General features: G+C 47.4%; 1 long non-coding RNA gene across 2 annotated transcripts in view; it reads right to left on the reverse strand.

The window, feature by feature from the left end:
* Positions 1–440: 440 nt before the first annotated feature.
* LOC147251645 (uncharacterized) overlaps positions 441–23,545 on the reverse strand; it is a 29,074-nt gene continuing 5,969 nt past the window's right edge. Inside the window, exons 2-6 of one of the 2 annotated variants that reach the window (XR_015118643.1) lie at positions 18,922–19,014; positions 18,630–18,803; positions 16,322–16,366; positions 15,484–15,503; positions 441–15,376 (exon numbers count right to left, since the gene is read on the reverse strand). This is a non-coding gene — a long non-coding RNA (uncharacterized LOC147251645). Of the gene's footprint in view, positions 15,504–16,321; positions 16,367–18,629; positions 18,804–18,921; positions 19,015–23,545 lie in introns of both variants that reach the window. The other variant, XR_015118644.1, reaches the window with a different exon arrangement.

Here is a 23,545-nt window from a genome sequence, read left to right on the forward strand (position 1 = left end):
GTTATTCCCCAGAGCTTCAACTGGTATTGCTACTGGTACTGGGGGCCACACATGCATAAGTTAACATCGTATAATAAAAGGAAATGTAAAAATGACATCAGGCCGCTAAAAATGGCCGCAGGGATGTAGCCATCAACATCTTTTCCTTGATTAATACAGAATTTCAAAATATGACATTAAGATAATACAATACAACAACAACAACAACAGACAAGGAAGGTGGCCCGGTGGAGCAGTGGTCCTCACTGTGGCCCCCCAGCAAGAAGGTTGTGGGTGGAGCAGAGGTCCTCCCTGTGGCCCCCAGCAAGAAGGTTGTGGGTGGAGCCCAGGCTGCAGCACGGGGTCTTTCTGGGTGAGTCTCCATGTTCTCCCTGTTCCTGCTGGGTTCTCTCTGGTACTCCAGCTTCCTCCACAGTCCAAAGACATCAAGAGGGACCAGGTTAATCCAGACTCTAAATTGACCGTAGGCGTGGCTGGGAGAGCCAATGGTTGTCTTTCTCTATGTGTTGGCCCTGCCATGGACTGGTGACCTGTCCAGGGGGAAGGCTGCTGGGATAGGCTCCACCCCCACCACCCTCAACAGGAGGAGAGGGGGAACATGGAGGGATGATGGAGGGATGATGGCGGGATGGATGGATGGATGGATGGAATTTACAAGGAATAGAAGAAGAGAACATTTATAAAATAAACTAAAAACAAAATGACTGTTATATGCAAGAAGCATCATAGGGAACAAAGTCACGTTCTACCAAAGAACTGTCAAACAAAGCCAGAGCAGATGACAGAGGGGACACAGTTCCATCACAAACGCTGGTCAGAACGTTTCACAACAACCAACTCGTGTAGGAGATTCATACAATTGCAACATCCACAATTATCATGACAGTACATTTGATTTGATTCATTAAGAACACTCCAACATTTCAGGAAAGTCTCTTCTTGTCCGTTGTCCCCAGAGACAGACAAGAAGACAGACTCCTGCTCTTGGGAGCTGGGACCCAGGCTAGTTAGCTTAGCAAAATGACTGGTAGCGGGTTGAGGGCGTGAGCACAGCTTTAAACATTAGATTAACATGTTTTCTTTGAAACGTTATTCAGCGTTGTAGGCTACATTAGCCAGCACTGTGGGACCACCCTCTGCTTGCTGGGTTGGTTCTTCATGTTCCTAAAATTCTGCGAAGTGCTGTCACTGCACCCGACCTGCTGACGGCGTCACTCTGCATGATGAGCAGCAGCAGCTCGCTGGTTTGATCCCTGCATTTATTTTTAGGTGTTGTGAGGCTGGAGGAGGTCATGGCTCCGCCAGGTTAGGGTGGCAAACCCCATCTGATCCTCCAGCACATTCAAGCACATGCTCTGTTCTCTGATTTCACCCCCACTTATAGATATACTGGGGTCAAAGGTCATACTGTTTTACTGTCTGGTTTCCTTACAAAAACTTTTCCCAGAGTAAAACAAAACACAGTTTACTACGCTCAAGCTCATGTTTGACATTTTATGAAAACATGAATAATAAAATAACCAATATTTCCATTCAAATGCAGACCAAAAAATGTTAAAATTGTACTTCAGCTGAACCAGAAATTACATTTACAGCAGAAGCGTTTTAAAAAGCCTCATATTATTGGTGCAGCAGTCATAGTTCATATTTCATTTTTTATATTTAAGCAGTTTTCAGTTAACTTGTGTTTTCCAACACAAACGGAAAAGAAAAAATGTTCAGGCCTCAAACCTTCAGGAGACGTCGACTGCGTACAGACAAAAGTTTCACCTCAGCTCTGATTTTACTGTCTTCTGTGCTACGTTTGTGAAAAAAATCTTTCATTAATTACATACCAGCTGCTTCTTTCCTTGATTGATTGGTCAATTAATCACTTTGAAAAACAAAAGTGAGGAAATTGTAAAGCAACATGTCGTAAACCGAAGATGTTCCCTTCATCACCAAACAGAGAGAAAAAAAGTAGCACTGCTGGAAAAGTTTCAGTATTTTCTTCCAGAAACGCCATCCGGTGATGAATGCAATCATTGTCGTTGTTCATCATGACTCATGAATCAACTTCACCGCAGGGAGGAGCAGCGAACAACATTAGCTGTTAGCTCAGAATCAGTGCGATGATGCCCTCGACGGACCGTTTGACCCGGTTCTGTTCCTCAACCCATTCCATTGATTTTAATATCCAATTGATTAGTTTGGTTGATATCCAGTAACGAACCAAAAGTTCAAAAGATGACGGCACGCTGGACCACTGACACACACCGTACAGCTCCTCACTGGCTCGGTGGTGGGGGGTCAGCAAGGTCCACTCTGAACAGAACCAGAACCTCAGGTTGATTCAACTCAACTGGCCCTGTTGGCTGACAGTGACCTCAGATGAACGACCTGATCGCTAGAACCACCATCTAAAGTTCTGAGGTTGTGAGCCGTGAGTCACCTGACCTGGCAGCATCCGTGGCTCGTTTGGTCAGGGCTGAGATCCAGACGGCGCTGGGGAGCTCCCCTCCACTCAATCATGGGACTACAATCCAACTCTATCCCTGTGCTGGATGACCTCCTCTGTTCTTCTTCTGGTCTTCGTTCATTTTCAGCACCTTCATGTCTCTTTTCACTCATCAACTTTCTGTTTGGGAGTTTTCTGGTTCTCAAAGTGAGGATGAAGTTCCATCTTTGGAAAGACTCAAATGCACCAAGAAGCCAAATGATGATCAACAGTAACGGTGAAAATTCCAGCTTGATTTCCAGATTTTTCCTTTTTAATGACATAAAACTGGTGAACCAATGAAAGACTTGAATATTTCTCTAATTCCCTGAATGGCAGGTGAAACTCTTCCAAAATAATAAGAACCCCATTTAGGGGAACTTTTTTCGTTACATTTTATCAATGTCTTGAAATTCTCCCGTTGATTTTCCCAAATTACTGCAGTTTAAAACAACGTCACAGTTTATGGTTTATTTTATCTGATGGTCTTCAAAACCCCCCAATTCATTCCTAAAGCATTCAAAACATGAACACACCTGAGTGCCACTGTGAGCCCTGATTCCTACACAACACCTGTGGAGCGGCAGGCGCCGGCCCGTCGGCCTTGTTTAGGTCTACCAGCAAACAGAAGTAACCTCCGTGATGTCATCAAGTGGCCGTCATGTAAGCAGGGTGTTCATGGATTCGGCTCCTGCTCACAGACGTGCGCAGGTCGCTCCATCACGCAACATCACAGAGGGCACGTGTGATCACACCAGATCACGGATGTTCTGACCCAAAACGGCCCTCTGTGAGTGACCAACCACACGTCATGCCACATTTAAACGTGGTAGATTTATTCTGATGTGTGTGTGCACATTTTCAAGTTTTTCTATTCTGACATATTTCGTTACATTTTTCACAGCAGATTTCTGTAAAAAACTCGGGAACACAAAGGAACACAAACCAGTGAGGGAGTCGAAGAGTGACTGGTGCCAAACAGCATCCACCAGAACCAAGAAACTTTTTCTAGCTGTTAAAAAATGATGCATGACCACATGCACTCCTGGAGGCCCAGCCAGGACCCGATACGATGTCCCTGCACCTGAGAAACAGGATCAGGGTTCAGGCCCTGGACAGCTGACAGTCACAGGAAGCTTCACGGACGGACACAGGCGTGCAGGCTGAAGTACTTCCTGTGTCTTCATACTTCCTCTAACATGACAAACACTGTCCTCTCATCTCACCGACCAATCCGCACCTTTTCAACCCAAACCCCTTATGAAAGATGATAAGTTGAATGGAACAGTGTATAAAGTCAACGACCAAACTTCCTCCAGCACAAGAGTCAGCCTTACAGGACTCTGCTTCATCATCATCATCATCAAGTGCCAACATCAACATGTTGCTTCTCTAAGATTGACCACTTATTCCATAAATCACATCTTCTGGTGGTGAAAATCATTCATCTTATAGTGACCAACAGGAAGTCAACCAGCAAGCAAAACCTCCCACTCCTTCAAAATAAAATAAAAGCTGCAGGATCAGGAAGAGCTGCTCATTCGCCTTCAAAATAAAAGCTTTGCTGATCTCTCTAAACTCAGACGCTTCCTCTCTACTCTCAAGCCGGTGGGGGGTGCTGGTGGTGGAGGTGGGGTTTGTCACCTTCAGGACTCCAACCCCTAAAAATAGCAGCCCCTCCCCCAGCCACCACATCTCAGTTTGATTGACAGGCACCATGTGGCACATAGCTGGAGGAGCAACTGATAGCCCTGCTGCTGATTCCCTTAAAAAGCCATCGGCGGCCAGCTGAGAGTCCATCCTGATGCTATCACAGGCTATTCTGGGACGTCCCATTATAACCTTCGCTAAGGAAAAGCAGCAAAAAGCCTTCAAATTTCTGCTGTCACATTTGAAAAGTGACCAGAATGTGAAGACAATCGCAGGTTTAAGTGTCTAGAAGAGAAACACACAGCTGTCAGTCAGGCAGCTGCCAGTCAGGAAAACTTTACAGACACTTACTTGTGTGCCCAAGGATGCCTGGGAAGCCCAAATCAGGGCGGTCTTCAGAAATCAAAATCTCTTGATCCAGGAAATTTAGTCAGAAAATCCAAAAGGGAGAACAGCTGAGCCTCGAAGGAACGCCAAAGAAAAAAACAAAACTACAGGCCGTCAGCGCCGTGTAGTTTTGTTTTTCCTCCTGACAGCAGTCCCTCCAGCCGAGGCGTCCAGGCCGGGAACGCTGACTCTGCTCAGAGCAGGCAGCAGGACGCCGGGCTCTTTATACTGCTGTGACATCACGCGGGCAGCAGCCACCATTGGTCAGTCCTGCAGGGAATCATGGGAGCACAGGGAGCCATTTTACACAACATGTCTGTCCAGCTGTCAGCTGTTTGACTTGAAAGTGACAAGTGACAGCATCCAGCAGGAGGACAGGGATCAGTGAACCGATCAGCCTCAGGCTCAATGATCAGATAGAGAGCAGGTCAGCTCTCACTGAATATCTGATGGTTGGAAGCATTCCACCACACTCAAAAGCTCTGATGACGGACACATGTGAGTGAGGGCATGGCACGCTGACAGCACTGATGTCACTCACCTTTACAGTGAAAAGACGAGTTCACAAATACAACACACTCATTTTGATTAACTCTACCTGCCTGAGCGGCAATCACACACACACACACACACACACACGCACACACACATGAACATACAGTAGCCTGCACACTCACTCGCTCACGAGCCAACACACTCACACACACACTCACCTACACGCTCACTCACTAGCCTACACACTCACTCACACACTCACTCACTAGCCTACACACTCACTCACACACTCACTAGCCTTCACATTCACTCACTCACTCACTAGCCTTCACACTCACTCACACACTCACTAGCCTTCACACTCACTCACACACTCACTCACTCACTAGCCTACACACTCACTCACACACACACTCACTCACTAGCCTACACATTCACTCACACACTCACTCACTCACTAGCCTACACACTCACTCACTCACTCACTAGCCTACACACTCACTCACACACTCACTAGCCTACACACTCACTAGCCTACACACTCACTCACAAGCCTACACACTCACTCACACACTCACTAGCCTGCGCACTCACTCACTAGCCTACACACTCACTCACTCACTCACTAGCCTACACACTCACTCACACACTCACTCACTCACACACTCACTAGCCTGCAAACTCACTCACTAGCTTACACACTCACTCACTCACTCACAAGCCTACACACTCACTCACACACACACACACACTCACGCACTCATTCACTAGCCTACACACTCACTCACACACACACTCACTCACTCACTAGCCTAAACACTCACTCACTCACTCACTAGCCTACACACTCACTCACTCACTAGCCGTCACACTCACTCACACACTCACTCACTCACTGGCCTACACACTCACTCACACACTCACTCACTAGCCTACACACTCACTCACACACTCACTCACACACTCACTCACTAGCCTACAAACTCACTCACTCACTAGCCTACACACTCACTCACACACTCACTAGCCTACACACTCTCTCACTACCCTACACACTCACTCACTCACTCACTAGCCGACACACTCACTCACACACTCACTCACACACACACTCACTAGCCTAAACACTCACTCACTCACTAGCCTACACACTCACTCACTCACACACTCACTAGCCTACACACTCACTCACACACTCACTCACTCACTCACTCGCCTACACACTCACTCACACACTCACTTGCCTACACACTCACTCACTAGACTACACACTCACTCACACACTCACACACTCACTCACACACTCACTAGCCTACATACTCACTCACACACTCACGAGCCTACACACTCACACACTCACTCACTAGCCTACACACTCACTCACACACACACACTCACTCACTAGCCTACACACACTCACTCACTAGCCTACACACTCACTCACTAGCCTACACACTCACTCACTCACTCACTCACTCAGTAGCCTACACACTCACTCACTCACTCATTCACTAGCCTACACACTCAATCACACACTCACTCACTAGCCTACACACTCACTCACACACTCACTAGCCTACACACTCACTAGCCTACACACTCACTCACACACTCACTACCCTACGCACTCACTCACTAGCCTAAACACTCACTCACTCACTCACTCACTAGCCTACACACTCACTCACACACTCACTCACACACTCACTCTCTAGCCTACAAACTCACTCACTCACTAGCCTACACACTCACTCACACACTCACTAGCCTACACACTCTCTCACTACCCTACACACTCACTCACTCACTCACTAGCCGACACACTCACTCACACACTCACTCACACACACACTCACTAGCCTAAACACTCACTCACTCACTAGCCTACACACTCACTCACTCACACACTCACTAGCCTACACACTCACTCACACACTCACTCACTCACTCGCCTTCACACTCACTCACACACTCACTTGCCTACACACTCACTCACTAGACTACACACTCACTCACACACTCACTCACACACTCACTAGCCTACATACTCACTCACACACTCACGAGCCTACACACTCACACACTCACTCACTAGCCTACACACTCACTCACACACACACTCACTCACTAGCCTACACACACTCACTCACTAGCCTACACACTCACTCACTAGCCTACACACTCACTCACTCACTCACTCACTCAGTAGCCTACACACTCACTCACACATTCACTAGCCTACACACTCAATCACACACTCACTCACTCACACACTCACTAGCCTACACACTCACTAGCCTACACACTCACTCACACACTCACTAGCCTACGCACTCACTCACTAGCCTAAACACTCACTCACTCACTCACTCACTAGCCTACACACTCACTCACACACTCACTCACTCACACACTCACTAGCCTGCACACTCACTCACTAGCCTACACACTCACTCACTCATTCACTAGCCTACACACTCACTCACACACACACTCACTCACACACACACTCACTCATTCACAAGCCTACACACTCACTCACTCACTAGCCTACACACTCACTCACACACTCACTCCCTAACTAGCCTACACACTCACACACTCACTAGCCTACACACTCACTCACACACTCACTCACTCACTCACTGGCCTACACACTCACTCACACACTCACTCACTAGCCTACACACTCACTCACTCACTCACTCACTGGCCTACACACTCACTCACTAGCCTACACACTCACTCACTCACACACTCACTCACTAGCCTACACACTCACTCACTAGCCTACACACTCACTCACACACTCACTAGCCTACACACTCACACACTCACTCACTAGTATACACACTCAATTACTCACTCACTAGCCTACACACTAGCCTACACACTCACTCACTCACTAGCCTACACACTCACTCACTCACTAGCCTACACACTCACTCACTCACTAGCCTACACACTCACTCACTCACTAGCCTACACACTCACTCACTAGTCTACACACACACACACACTCACTCACTCACTCACTCACTCACTCAGTAGCCTACACACTCACTCACTCACACACTCACTAGCCTACACACTCACTCATACACTCACTCACTCACTCACTAGCCTACACCCTCACTCACACACTCACTAGCCTTCACACTCACTCACTCACTCACTAGCCTACACACTCACTCACTCACTAGCCTACACACTCACTCACTCACTAGCCTACACACTCACTCACTAGTCTACACACACACACACACTCACTCACTCACTCACTCACTCACTCAGTAGCCTACACACTCACTCACTCACACACTCACTAGCCTACACACTCACTCATACACTCACTCACTCACTCACTAGCCTACACCCTCACTCACACACTCACTAGCCTTCACACTCACTCACTCACTCACTAGCCTACACCCTCACTCACACACTCACTAGCCTTCACACTCACTCACTCACTCACTAGCCTACACACTCACTCACACGCACACTAGCCTACACCCTCACTCACACACTCACTAGCCTACGCACTCACTCACTAGCCTACACACTCACTCACACACTCACTCACTCACACACTCACTAGCCTGCACACTCACTCACTAGCCTACACACTCACTCACTCACTCATTCACTAGCCTACACACTCACTCACACACACACTCACTCACACACACACTCACTCATTCACAAGCCTACACACTCACTCACTCACTAGCCTACACACTCACTCACACACTCACTCCCTAACTAGCCTACACACTCACACACTCACTAGCCTACACACTCACTCACACACTCACTCACTCACTCACTGGCCTACACACTCACTCACACACTCACTCACTAGCCTACACACTCACTCACTCACTCACTCACTGGCCTACACACTCACTCACTAGCCTACACACTCACTCACTCACACACTCACTCACTAGCCTACACACTCACTCACTAGCCTACACACTCACTCACACACTCACTAGCCTACACACTCACACACTCACTCACTAGTATACACACTCAATTACTCACTCACTAGCCTACACACTAGCCTACACACTCACTCACTCACTAGCCTACACACTCACTCACTCACTAGCCTACACACTCACTCACTCACTAGCCTACACACTCACTCACTCACTAGCCTACACACTCACTCACTAGTCTACACACACACACACTCACTCACTCACTCACTCACTCAGTAGCCTACACACTCACTCACTCACACACTCACTAGCCTACACACTCACTCATACACTCACTCACTCACTCACTAGCCTACACCCTCACTCACACACTCACTAGCCTTCACACTCACTCACTCACTCACTAGCCTACACCCTCACTCACACACTCACTAGCCTTCACACTCACTCACTCACTCACTAGCCTACACACTCACTCACACGCACACTAGCCTACACCCTCACTCACACACTCACTAGCCTACGCACTCACTCACTAGCCTACACACTCACTCACACACTCACTCACTCACACACTCACTAGCCTGCACACTCACTCACTAGCCTACACACTCACTCACTCACTCACTAGCCTACACACTCACTCACACACACTCACTCACTCATTCACTAGCCTACACACTCACTCACACACCCACACACTCACACACACACTCACTCACTCACTAGCCTACACACTCACTCACTCACTAGCCTACACACTCACTCACTCACTAGCCTACACACTCACTCACTCACTAGCCTACACACTCACTCACACACTCACTCCCTAACTAGCCTACACACTCACTCACTCACTAGCCTACACACTCACACACTCACTAGCCTACACACTCACTCACTCACTAGCCTACACACTCACTCACTAGCCTACACACTCACTCACTCACTCACTCACTGGCCTACACACTCACTCACTAGACTACACACTCACTCACACACTCACTCACACACTCACTAGCCTACATACTCACTCACACACTCACGAGCCTACACACTCACACACTCACTCACTAGCCTACACACTCACTCACACACACACTCACTCACTAGCCTACACACACTCACTCACTAGCCTACACACTCACTCACTAGCCTACACACTCACTCACTCACTCACTCACTCAGTAGCCTACACACTCACTCACACATTCACTAGCCTACACACTCAATCACACACTCACTCACTCACACACTCACTAGCCTACACACTCACTAGCCTACACACTCACTCACACACTCACTAGCCTACGCACTCACTCACTAGCCTAAACACTCACTCACTCACTCACTCACTAGCCTACACACTCACTCACACACTCACTCACACACTCACTAGCCTGCACACTCACTCACTAGCCTACACACTCACTCACTCATTCACTAGCCTACACACTCACTCACACACACACTCACTCACACACACACTCACTCATTCACAAGCCTACACACTCACTCACTCACTAGCCTACACACTCACTCACACACTCACTCCCTAACTAGCCTACACACTCACACACTCACTAGCCTACACACTCACTCACACACTCACTCACTCACTCACTGGCCTACACACTCACTCACACACTCACTCACTAGCCTACACACTCACTCACTCACTCACTCACTGGCCTACACACTCACTCACTAGCCTACACACTCACTCACTCACACACTCACTCACTAGCCTACACACTCACTCACTAGCCTACACACTCACTCACACACTCACTAGCCTACACACTCACACACTCACTCACTAGTATACACACTCAATTACTCACTCACTAGCCTACACACTAGCCTACACACTCACTCACTCACTAGCCTACACACTCACTCACTCACTAGCCTACACACTCACTCACTCACTAGCCTACACACTCACTCACTCACTAGCCTACACACTCACTCACTAGTCTACACACACACACACACTCACTCACTCACTCACTCACTCACTCAGTAGCCTACACACTCACTCACTCACACACTCACTAGCCTACACACTCACTCATACACTCACTCACTCACTCACTAGCCTACACCCTCACTCACACACTCACTAGCCTTCACACTCACTCACTCACTCACTAGCCTACACCCTCACTCACACACTCACTAGCCTTCACACTCACTCACTCACTAACTAGCCTACACACTCACTCACACGCACACTAGCCTACACCCTCACTCACACACTCACTAGCCTACGCACTCACTCACTAGCCTACACACTCACTCACACACTCACTCACTCACACACTCACTAGCCTGCACACTCACTCACTAGCCTACACACTCACTCACTCACTCATTCACTAGCCTACACACTCACTCACACACACACTCACTCACACACACACTCACTCATTCACAAGCCTACACACTCACTCACTCACTAGCCTACACACTCACTCACACACTCACTCCCTAACTAGCCTACACACTCACACACTCACTAGCCTACACACTCACTCACACACTCACTCACTCACTCACTGGCCTACACACTCACTCACACACTCACTCACTAGCCTACACACTCACTCACTCACTCACTCACTGGCCTACACACTCACTCACTAGCCTACACACTCACTCACTCACACACTCACTCACTAGCCTACACACTCACTCACTAGCCTACACACTCACTCACACACTCACTAGCCTACACACTCACACACTCACTCACTAGTATACACACTCAATTACTCACTCACTAGCCTACACACTAGCCTACACACTCACTCACTCACTAGCCTACACACTCACTCACTCACTAGCCTACACACTCACTCACTCACTAGCCTACACACTCACTCACTCACTAGCCTACACACTCACTCACTAGTCTACACACACACACACTCACTCACTCACTCACTCACTCAGTAGCCTACACACTCACTCACTCACACACTCACTAGCCTACACACTCACTCATACACTCACTCACTCACTCACTAGCCTACACCCTCACTCACACACTCACTAGCCTTCACACTCACTCACTCACTCACTAGCCTACACCCTCACTCACACACTCACTAGCCTTCACACTCACTCACTCACTCACTAGCCTACACACTCACTCACACGCACACTAGCCTACACCCTCACTCACACACTCACTAGCCTACGCACTCACTCACTAGCCTACACACTCACTCACACACTCACTCACTCACACACTCACTAGCCTGCACACTCACTCACTAGCCTACACACTCACTCACTCACTCACTAGCCTACACACTCACTCACACACACTCACTCACTCATTCACTAGCCTACACACTCACTCACACACCCACACACTCACACACACACTCACTCACTCACTAGCCTACACACTCACTCACTCACTAGCCTACACACTCACTCACTCACTAGCCTACACACTCACTCACTCACTAGCCTACACACTCACTCACACACTCACTCCCTAACTAGCCTACACACTCACTCACTCACTAGCCTACACACTCACACACTCACTAGCCTACACACTCACTCACTCACTAGCCTACACACTCACTCACTAGCCTACACACTCACTCACTCACTCACTCACTGGCCTACACACTCACTCACTATCCTACACACTCACTCACTCACACACTCACTCACTAGCCTACACACTCACTCACTAACCTACACACTCACTCACACATTCACTAGCCTACACACTCACTCACTACCCTACACACTCACTCACACACTCACTAGCCTACACACTCACTCACTCACTAGCCTACACACTCACTCACACACTCACTCACTATCCTACACACTCACTCACACACTCACTTTTCTACACACTCACTCACTAGCCTACACACTCACTCACACACTCACACACTCACTAGCCTACACACTCACACACTCACTCACTAGCCTACACACTCACTCACTCACTCACTAGCCTACACACTCACTCACACACACTCTCACTCACTAGCCTACACACTCACTCACTCACTAGGCTACACACTCACTCACTCACTAGCCTACACACTCACTCACTAGCCTACACACTCACTCACTCACACACTCACTCACTCACACACTCACTAGCCTACACACTCACTCACACACTCACTAGCCTACACACTCACTCACACACTCACTCACTCACTCACTAGCCTACACCCTCACTCACACACTCACTAGCCTTCACACTCACTCACTCACTCACTAGCCTACACCCTCACTAACACACTCACTAGCCTTCACACTCACTCACTCACTCACTAGCCTCCACACTCACTCACTAGCCTACACACTCACTCACACACTCACTAGCCTACACACCCACTCACACACTCACTAGCCTACACACTCACTCATACACTCACTAGCCTACGCACTCACTCACTAGCCTACACACTCACTAACTCACTCACACACTCACTAGCCTGCACACTCACTCACTAGCCTACACACTCACTCACTCACTCACTAGCCTACACACTCACTCACACACACACACTCACTCACTCATTCACTAGCCTACACACTCACTCACACACACACTCACTCACTCACTAGCCTTCACACTCACTCACACACTCACTCACTCGCCTACACACTCACTCACACACTCACTCACTAGCCTACACACTCACTCACTAGCCTACACACTCATTCACTAGCCTACACACTCACTCACACACACACTCACTAGCCTACACACGCACTCACACACACACTCACTCCCTAACTAGCCTACACACTCACTCACTCCCTAACTAGCCTACACACTCAGTCACACACTCACTCACTAGCCTACACACTCACTCACACACTCACTCACTAGCCTACACACTCATTCACTAGCCTACACACTCACTCACACACACACTCACTAGCCTACACACGCACTCACACACACACTCACTCACTCACTAGCCTACACACTCACTCATACACTCACTCACTCACACACTCACTAGCCTACACATGAACCCACCAAGTTAGCTGGTTCACTACCACTACTTAAAGGCTACCACCTCTGGATTCAGGTATGTTTTCAATTCCATTCATTTTTTTACCAGCTGAGAGAGAGAATGATGGACAGACGAGGGCATGAAGAGGCCAGGAGGAGAAAGACGTCAAACAACAACTAGCTACCAATGATCGCATCTACAGGTTCAAAACAAGCAATCAGTTCCAGCATAACATGAGCAACTTCATGTTAGCAAACCTAATGCTGACGCTAATGCTAGTGCAGTCGTGAGAATACTGGTATGAATACTACTAGTACTGATACTAATACTGATACTAATACTGATACTAAGTGTGGCAGCTGGAGCCTCTTCAGGTCTGGAGCCTCCTCCAGCAGCACCAGGATCTGGGATGAGGGGAGAAGAAGAGGAGTTAGTAACACATATGAGGACAGGAGGAGGAGAGAGAAGCCCAGTGCATCATGGGAGATCCCAGCAGTCTGAGCCTATAGCAGCAGATCTAAGGGCTAGCCTAAGCAGTCCTGACTATAAGCCTGATCAACAAGGAGGTCTTAAGTCTGCTCTTAAACATAGAGAGGGGGTCTGGGTCCTGGACTGAAACTGGGAGACGGTTCCACTGGAGGGGAGCCTGATAGCTGAAGGCTCTTGCTCCCGTTCTACTGTTAGAACCTCTACTGGTTAAAATGTTTTCTGGTTCCCATTCGACTTCACTTGAGTGGACTACATCTGCTACGACCGTCGTGTGGTAACTGAATCTTCTGCTCTTTTAATGAGAATCGTGGGCTTGTACCTGGCTGAGGATCTTTGTCGTTCTTGGTGGCATGGAGCCAACTGCTGTGGTCAAGCTCTTCTCCAGGCACAGCTTCGTTGCTTCGTTTTGATCAGTGTCATTGCAGGGAAGGAGGCCATGTGGAGGTGCGATAGGGGATGTGCCAAACCTCATCCACAGGCCACAGTCAGATGCCACTTCCATCAGTTTTTCTTGATGAGTGACTGAGTTTCTTACCCAATCCGGCCTGCAGAATTCTCCTCCATATCAGTAAAGTAGGAATGAAAACCATTTATCAAGCTAGCCAAATGTCCCACTGTGACCTTCACCACGCTGTCCCCACATCCTCATTGGAGAGAAAAGCATCCACCTGTGGGAAACAGGTGAAATTCTCCTGCCCTTTTCCACAGTTCTGCTTTCTTCAGGAAACCACCCACCTTTTTGTTCAGGCTCAGGATGCTGGTGTCCTTCCCTGAGACACATTCAGTTCTTTCAGTCTGCTGCGTATATCTTCCAGATACCAGAGCTTTCCCAGCCAATCCATGTCTTCAAACAAGGTGGCACCGGGAGATCTGTGCTCTGTCACTGTCACTCCTCGGCGTAGGTAGGTTAACTCCTCCGCACCAGAACAGAAACTCAACATGAGTAAGGGATGGCAGACAGACAAAGCAGGGCAAAATTCAAGGTGATTTATTTTCTCACAGTTCAAAAGTGGCAATTTACTTGGGGCGGTGCCAACATGCCTGTGAAGACAAAATGAACACAATTAAACACAAATTCAAATTAACAGCGTATGATAAATCAATCCAAATACAACATACCAACACACATTAATTAAAGAAAATGCAAAAAAACCATGGTAGCAAATAAAAAGTCAACTTCACTTTAAATCAGGCAACACAGCAGCAGGGTGAAAGAGTGAGCTGAGGGTTTCTCCTGCTTTTAAACCCAGGACTCCACCCACCTGGCATGAACCACTCCAGTTCTCTTTTTGACACTTTTCATTTTTACTTTTAGTCAAGGTCCTCCCTTCTTTTCCCAAATAATCATTTTAACAGTAATTATTTATTCTCGTGATCACTCAGAAAGGAAAGTTTAACTTGGTTTGAACCACCTGCACTCTTCCCCAATGCAGGTGGACTCACTCAGCAGGAGTCAAGGGTATTCACCCAGGTCAGATTTGGCCCACAGGTAAGTATCAAGTCAACGAAACGCAGAAACAAATGAAATTAACAAAAAGGAGGAATGTTCAGTCAAGGCAGATGTGAAAATATGGCAGCATGAACTGAGTGTGCACCCTCAGTAAAACCACACTGCTCCAGGTGGCCACTGACTGTCTGGTGGAGGTTTATTGTCTGTGGGTGAGGGCGACTGTGGCCATGGGCTCCCCATGGCCACAGTCAGAAAGGTGCGCGCTTCAGATCGTAATTCCAACAGCCTATTGAGGATTGGCCCTCGAGAGAGCCGGCGCACTTCTGTATGCAGGAGCAGTTGTGTGTGTTCAGCTTCCATATTTTCATGGAGGTGGTGGAACAAATGTGCATTAAGTGGCTTGACTTACTGAAGTTATCACTTTGATGCTGTTTTCTTGGACGCCAGTGCTTCCCTGTGAATCACGCAGGGAGTCCAATTAATGTTGGAGTTTTGTTACAGTTTCTCGATTGCTTACACACATTTTCTGAAAGCATGCCTCATTCTCAGAACTCTACACACAAATCCAAACACACACACACACACACACACACACACGCACAGCAAAACCCCTCACTTCTCCTGCAAAATGAAGCTTTACTTTCAAAACAATGTAATTTCTTCTCAAAATGGTATTTTGTAGTCAAATGACAACACAAACGTGCTCAACGTAAAACATGACCATGAATGGAAAACCTTTTCTGCATTCATCATCATGAATCAGGCCTTTTGTTTAGGGTTACACGACAGACGTCAAATATTTTAGAATATAGTTTTTATAACCAGAACAGACAAAAGGAAGAACGGAGACAAATATATTTCCTTTTCCCAACAAAACAATGTACATAGTGTACATCCCAACCAACACAGAGTTGCAAATACAAAAGAGAAAAATGCAGTTACAGTAAAAAACAAAAAGCTGCCTCCTGCCTCCTGCTTGGTTCAGGCCACATCACCTCACCCACATCACAGGCAACGTTTGCAGCCGGGGAAACGTCGCCTGTGATGGCGAACCCGACCATGAAAAGAATCAACCGTTATATCTCCACATGCATCTTCCATAGCTTGGAGAAGGGGAATACGTGTTTGTGGTTGCCGGTCACACACCTTCCATCTCCAGGCAGAAAAAAATTCCTCAATTGGATGGAGGAATGGAGAATATGGAGGTAGATAAACAACTAAAAAGCGTGGGTGGGCAGTGAACCAGTTCTGAACCAGAGCAGCCTGGTGGAAACGTCCATTGTCCCAAATGACAACGTAGCTGAGCTGCTCTGGGTCGTCGAGCTGATCTGGTGGAATGAGTGTGTTGTGTGGAGTGTCCAGGAATGTGATCAGGTAGGCTTTGCTGTAGGGGCCAAGGGTAGCATGGTGATGGATGACGCCGCGGTGGGAAATCGCTGCACACATTGTGATGTTCTTACCTATCATTTCAGAAAGTCCGGATGATGGAACCACAGTGTACCTGCTCAAATTTGGCTCTCTTTGCCCAGCCTCCCTCATTGTTAGACCATGGTTGATCACACGGTCAACCAAAGTGGGTCAGACCTCATCCGAAGTCACAGTCCTTGGTCGTCCTCATCCTCTCACTCTCACTCCTCCGGCTCTGTCTCTGTTGGCATCGATATTGCTCCAAAATAGAAGCGCTCACCTGTTGTCCTTTTATGCTAAAGCTCTGATTGCTAATTGTAAAACTGTGTGCCAGGTGTTTGCCCATGTGACGAGTCGGTGTGCATTGTAGGGCAATTAAGTTTAGAATTTTGAATGACGGTGTGTTCCTTGTGAAAACAAGAGATTTTTCTCATGAAAATTGTGCCTAATGCAGAGAATTGTGTGTCGTGTTTTGAAAAAAGGGTGTTTCAGAAGTGCAATTTGAGTGTAAAGCAGGAATTGTGCTTGTAGTTTAGCAGAAATGCTTCAGGGGGCTGGTGCATGAGTTACATGTTGTGGTCATTGTGTCTCAAGTACCAGAAAATGTGTGTTAACAGTACAGAAAACTGTAAGCTGCGCTACGAGCCCTTTTGTGCTGCCCGTCATTGATGCAGCTGCATCGATGCAGACGCTGCTGCAGGATCTCCTGCTGAGACCATTTTCAGAGAAGAACGCATTAACAACATTAACAATGTCCTCTCGGTGCTGCGACACTCGGAGGAAAACTTCCCCACACAAGAGTTGTTGGTGCTTGCCTCCTCACACCAGAACTGATACTGGCGATGGAAACAGAATCTCTGAGCAGCTATGAGTGTGTGCTGACAACAACTCTGTTGATCAAGTAAACAAACGCCACAACGAGCCTTCAGAAAACATCCCCTTTGACCTTTCTTAACTTGCCTGTTTCATCATGAATAAGTGCGAGAGTCAAGTTTGACTCCCAGGAGCTGCTGTTTCGATAGGTGAAGTCAAGAAAAAGTGGATGGGAGGACGTGATCAGGAGGAATTCTGCACGCACGCAGTGAGCCTGTGAGTTGGGAGACTGGGTTGGGCCAAGGTCACCGAGCATGGTGACCCACCAGAACCAAGCAAATGCTAACTTCTTTAGCGTGTGCTGAGGAAACTGTTAGCATGTCCGAAGACAAGCCTTCAAAAAACTGAGCTTGGACAGTCGCATCAACTTACCTTCAGTTTTGCTTCCAATCACACCAGAATGCTTCATAACTATAAAATGCTCGTATTTCCATCACCTTCTCCGTAGCGTGCTGCAGTTTGCAGGTCATAGCCAGGGTCTTTCTGGGCTCCAGCGCTCCCATCTTTCTCTGCAGTTCATTGATGGCGTCCTCGGCTTCCTGGGCTTGGCCCCTGTACTTGACTTCTAACTCCAGCTTGACTGTTCGACCCTGCAGATGATTCCTGAGACCCTGGAAGACCAGAACAAATCTGACTGCTGTGGTCTTCTGTGTTATGCCCACTTTGTCATGATCTAAGGACCTGGTTGTAGGTGTGGCAGCAGGAGGACGGGGATAGGCTGGGACGTACCTGCGGCTGGTTCCTGATGGCCTTCATGTTTTAGGTCTGGTCGTTTCTCTTCATGACGTTAAGCTTCAGGTTACTAAAGCATCTCTTCATGTCCTTGAAGGCATCACAAAGCAGAGAGACAAAGCATCGTAATCATCAGGCAACCGAGTTCACACGCAGTTTGAAAAGCAGATTTCATTTTATCTTGCTGATGGTGAATGCCAGAGTCACAGGACTACGCTGCCCTCTGAGGCCACCGGCTGATCTCAACTGCACTGAGGAGAGCTTAAATTGGGGGCCACACAGGCGATTTACCCAGCAGTCTGTGTGCTGCAAGGCATTGTAATAACAAGAACTTCCACATCAGCTCATGGTGCTTTCAGTCATTTCTGGAATTGTGTTTGAAGGCATCAAGGTCTCCTATAATTATGTTGTCTTTTACAAAAAGATTATGAGGGAGTATTTGCAACAAGCTTCTGGCTCAGTTTGAAACAATGGCTTGACATGTAGCACTTCATTAAAAGGATCACTGCTATTAGTATAACCTCCTTTTAACAACACTAGCACCTTTTTACTTGATTCTGTTTTATTGTGTTACATTATCCCTTTTTTAATTTTTTATAGCTTAAGATGTTATTTTTTCAAGTACGTTGAGTTTGTGGCATGGAATGCAGCAACAGACTGCAGCACTACCTGGGCGTGCGATTATTTATCTCTTTATTAATGTAGTTTTATCACAAGTTAAGAGTCCTGCCAAAGGGACGATTTCACTTTCTTTCCGTGGGAAGCAACAGAACTAATAGTTAACTGTTGCCTTGAAGGCTAAAGAGTCTCAGTCCAGACAAACAATCCAGATATCCTCTGGATCTGCAGGTTTGTGACCCAGTGAAGGTACTGGATCTTCTTCAGCATATCCGTGATGAGATTCTTCAGCTGCTCAGATGTGTTGATGTGGACGAGGCTTTTATAGGGTTATTTTTAGAGCAGCGGGGCCTAAATCCAGCAGGACATTTCTGTCTCTGAAGGGTGGAACAGATGGCAGATCTGTCAGCCGACGACAGCTGAGAGACGCAGCACTGTTCCCCATGGATAAGGAGGTCACTCTGTTTTCCTAACATTGAGGTGGAAGCCATCAGGTTATTTCTTGAAGGAACACGCCAACCTTTTGGGACATAAGGGCAGAGAGCACAATGTCTGGTGGTGGGTGGGAAGTGTTAGCATCAGCTAGCTCAGGTCCAGGCTAGTTAGCTTAGCCCAATGGCTGGTGGCGGATGGGAAGTGTTAGCATCAGCTAGCTCAGGTCCAGGCTAGTTAGCTTAGCCAAATGGCTGGTAGTGGGTGGGAAGTGTTAGCATCAGCTAGCTCAGGTCCAGGCTAGTTAGCTTAGCCCAATGGCTGGTAGTGGGTGGGAAGTGTTAGCATCAGCTAGCTCAGGTCCAGATAGTTAGCTTAGCCCAAGTCATCATCTATGTTACACCCAACCCTCGTGAAATTAATGCAGGGAGAGACGGAGCTATGCTAACACTTCCCACCCACTACCATTCATTGTGTTAAGCTAACTAGCATGGATTTCAGCTGCCTAGAGGAGGGGTCTGGCTGCCACCCGTGGTTTTGTGTGTGTGCTTTATTAACATATGAAATATCTTAAAGAGTTGAAAACATAATTTAATGAATGAATGAATAATTTGATACAAGAAAATTCTGATTTCATGATCAATATACTGGCCATTGTTTGAGTCACGAATCATCAACTAGACACCTCGTCGCGTGCATAGCCAGACACTGCAAGCTCAAGATTCGTTTGGAAGAGAAGCTAATCTAATGTTAAGCTTGACACTTAAAAGCAAGTTTCCCTCTGGTGCCCAGAAGAAGAGGAAGAAAAGGACAGAGGATGAGAAAAAAGAACCAGATGTCTGTGTGTTTGCATGATTATTTACAGTATGTTTTGAACTCACTTGAGGCAGCAGCACTAGCTGTGATAGTGGTTAGCGCGCGTCATATTTGTGTCATAATTGTCAAGCACAGCTTACGTGTTGGGGGAGGGGGGGCAAAATCAAATTCTGCTCTGGACCCCCTGAAGGCTCGGGGGCAGAACTGGACTTATCTAGAAGTTGGTCTGTTTTTCTAAATCCCTTCAGGGACGATTAAAAGACCACGACTGGAACACCAGGAGGTTCTACACGGTTCAAGGCATTAAAACAAATCCGAATAGAGGATGGAACAAAGACCAGGAAGAGCTGGATGAACTTAAAAAAGTGATTTAAAAGACTCAATTCTTACTTTCTCTTAATTTTTCAAATGATTCCATACAATTACGTAAAGCCTCCTTTCTTTCCAAGTCAGCAGCTTCATCTCGTGATCTATTATGCGAGACTGCTTGGCAGTCGGTTCAGTGGTTCAGTTGTTGGTCTTGTACTTGTTTACTAGGAACTATCCCAGAATATTAAATTCTGCTTTCTGGTATTTTCTGATCAAGATGTCAGAGTTCAGTTGGTGAACTCTGAGATGAAGTACTTCTGACACGTCTGACGACGACCAAAAGTATCTGCATGACAACAGACTGACTCGCCGGTAGAAGCAGCCCTCAAGAACGAGTCATGCAGATAAAAATAATGCATCGTACATAAGAACACATGAGTAAAGAGCATGTTAGCATGGACACGTCACGTCATGCTTCAACCCTTCGCCACTCAGAACCTAGATTTCACTTCGTCCCAAACAGTAGTTTGTGATTTGTCATTTCTCTAAACTGACCAAAATGTCATTTCTGTTTTCAATCCAAACTTAATTTCCATGCGTGCTGCGATCATCAGCAGAAAAATTTGCTGCATGCTTGATCTTCTTCTTCTTCTTTGGTGTTTGATCAGGTGTTTCTCTGGTCAGACGTTGCAGTGTCACTTCTGTGTACCTGAGTACCTGCAACGTCTAAATGTCTCTCGAATTTTGTTCCAAGTACCAAATGAATTATGAATCCGTCCATGGTGAAGCATGTGATTGGCTGGAGCTAGAATCTGCATCCAACCCTACTAGATACCAAAATCAATCAAACTGATACGCTTCAGAATAAGGCAGCATTTATTACTCTTGGCTGAGGCCCCCTCAACCACGAGCTGCTCCTGATAGTTGATACCTCATCAACTATTATCCCTCATTTAGTCAACCAGCCATGTTTGGTGGGTAGGGGCTTTATTCCAGGCTCAGGGGAATGTAGCTTGATGTAGCAGATGCTAACACACTGATCGAAGCAAAGTAAAATCTGGTCAACTGGACGTAAGTTTATCTTGAAGACGTTTCACCTCTCATCCGAGAGGCTTCTTCAGTTCTAGTGAAGAGTTTGGAAACCCTCGCCCCTCACAGCCAGAAAAGCAATCTGGTATACGCTGTCAGATGCAGTGAGGCCTGCACGGATCTCTACATAGGGGAAACCAAACAGCCCCTCAACAAGCGCATGGCCCAACATAGAAGAGCCAACTCTGGAGGACAGGACTCAGCGGTTTTCCTCCACCTCAAGGAGGAAAGCCACTCCTTCCAGGACGACCATGTCCAAATCCTGGACAGAGAGGACAGATGGTTTGAAAGAGGAGTTAAAGAAGCCATCCACGTCAGGATAGAGAAACCATCTTTGAACAGAGGAGGTGGACTGCGACATTTCCTTTCTCCTATTTACAACCAAGTCCTTCCAAAGCTTCCCCAAAGAGCTCAGCTGAAAGACCCATGTGGAACGGCTGCTGCCAGCACAGCCCATTAGCATCTGAGTGGTCGGTGAAACTCACTAACGACCACCCCTGAAACTCCCTGACACCTCACAACGACTGTCGTTTGGGGAGGCCAGGTGAGTCTCGGGAGGGTCGTTTCCACCACAATAGCACTGACCACTCCCACACAGGTTTATAAGCTGGAGTTTCCACACTCTTCACTAGAACTGAAGAAGCCTCTCCGATGAGAGGTGAAACGTCTTTAAGATAAACTTACGTCCAGTTGACCAGATTTTACTTCGCTTCGATCTACGATGACCTGGATGAATGAGAACCTACACAGACATGCTAAAACACTGCTAACCCTAACCTGCCTGATGTTAGGGTTGACACTTGAAGGGAGTCCAGGAGGAGGAACCGCATCTCCAGCTGCTCCACTCTGAAACTCATCTTTCCCTGACAGGAAGAGGTACTAAAGTATGCAGGTGTTATTAGCCTCATGCGGGTGTTGTGGAAGCAGTGGCCTGTGACTGACTGCTACCTGAATCTAAGTGGGCCTGTTACTGTTGCAACTGCAGCAGGTGAAGCTAGTTTGAGTTATCAAGTTTATATCAAGTTAGTTTAAACTAGTTTATATATTGTTCACGAGTGTGACAGCCCAGGGAGCTACGCAAGGATCCTGTTTGTGGACTTTAGCTCAGCATTCAAAACGATCATCCCTGAACTCCTCTCCTCCAAACTCTCCCACCTCAGTGTGTCCTCCGTCCATCTGTCACACTCATTCAGGTTCAACTGGTCACACCCTCATGTTCAACTGGTCACTCACTCATGTTCAACTGGTCTCTCACTCATGTTCAACTGGTCACACACTCATGTTTAACTGGTCACTCACTCATGTTCAACTGGACACTCACTCATGTTCAACTGGTCACACACTCATGTTTAACTGG

Source organism: Aulostomus chinensis, chromosome 12 (genome assembly GCF_037954235.1).
Source record: "Aulostomus chinensis isolate RoL2024-O1b breed Wild chromosome 12, RoL_Achi_v1.0, whole genome shotgun sequence".
Classification (NCBI taxonomy): Eukaryota; Metazoa; Chordata; class Actinopteri; order Syngnathiformes; family Aulostomidae; genus Aulostomus; species Aulostomus chinensis.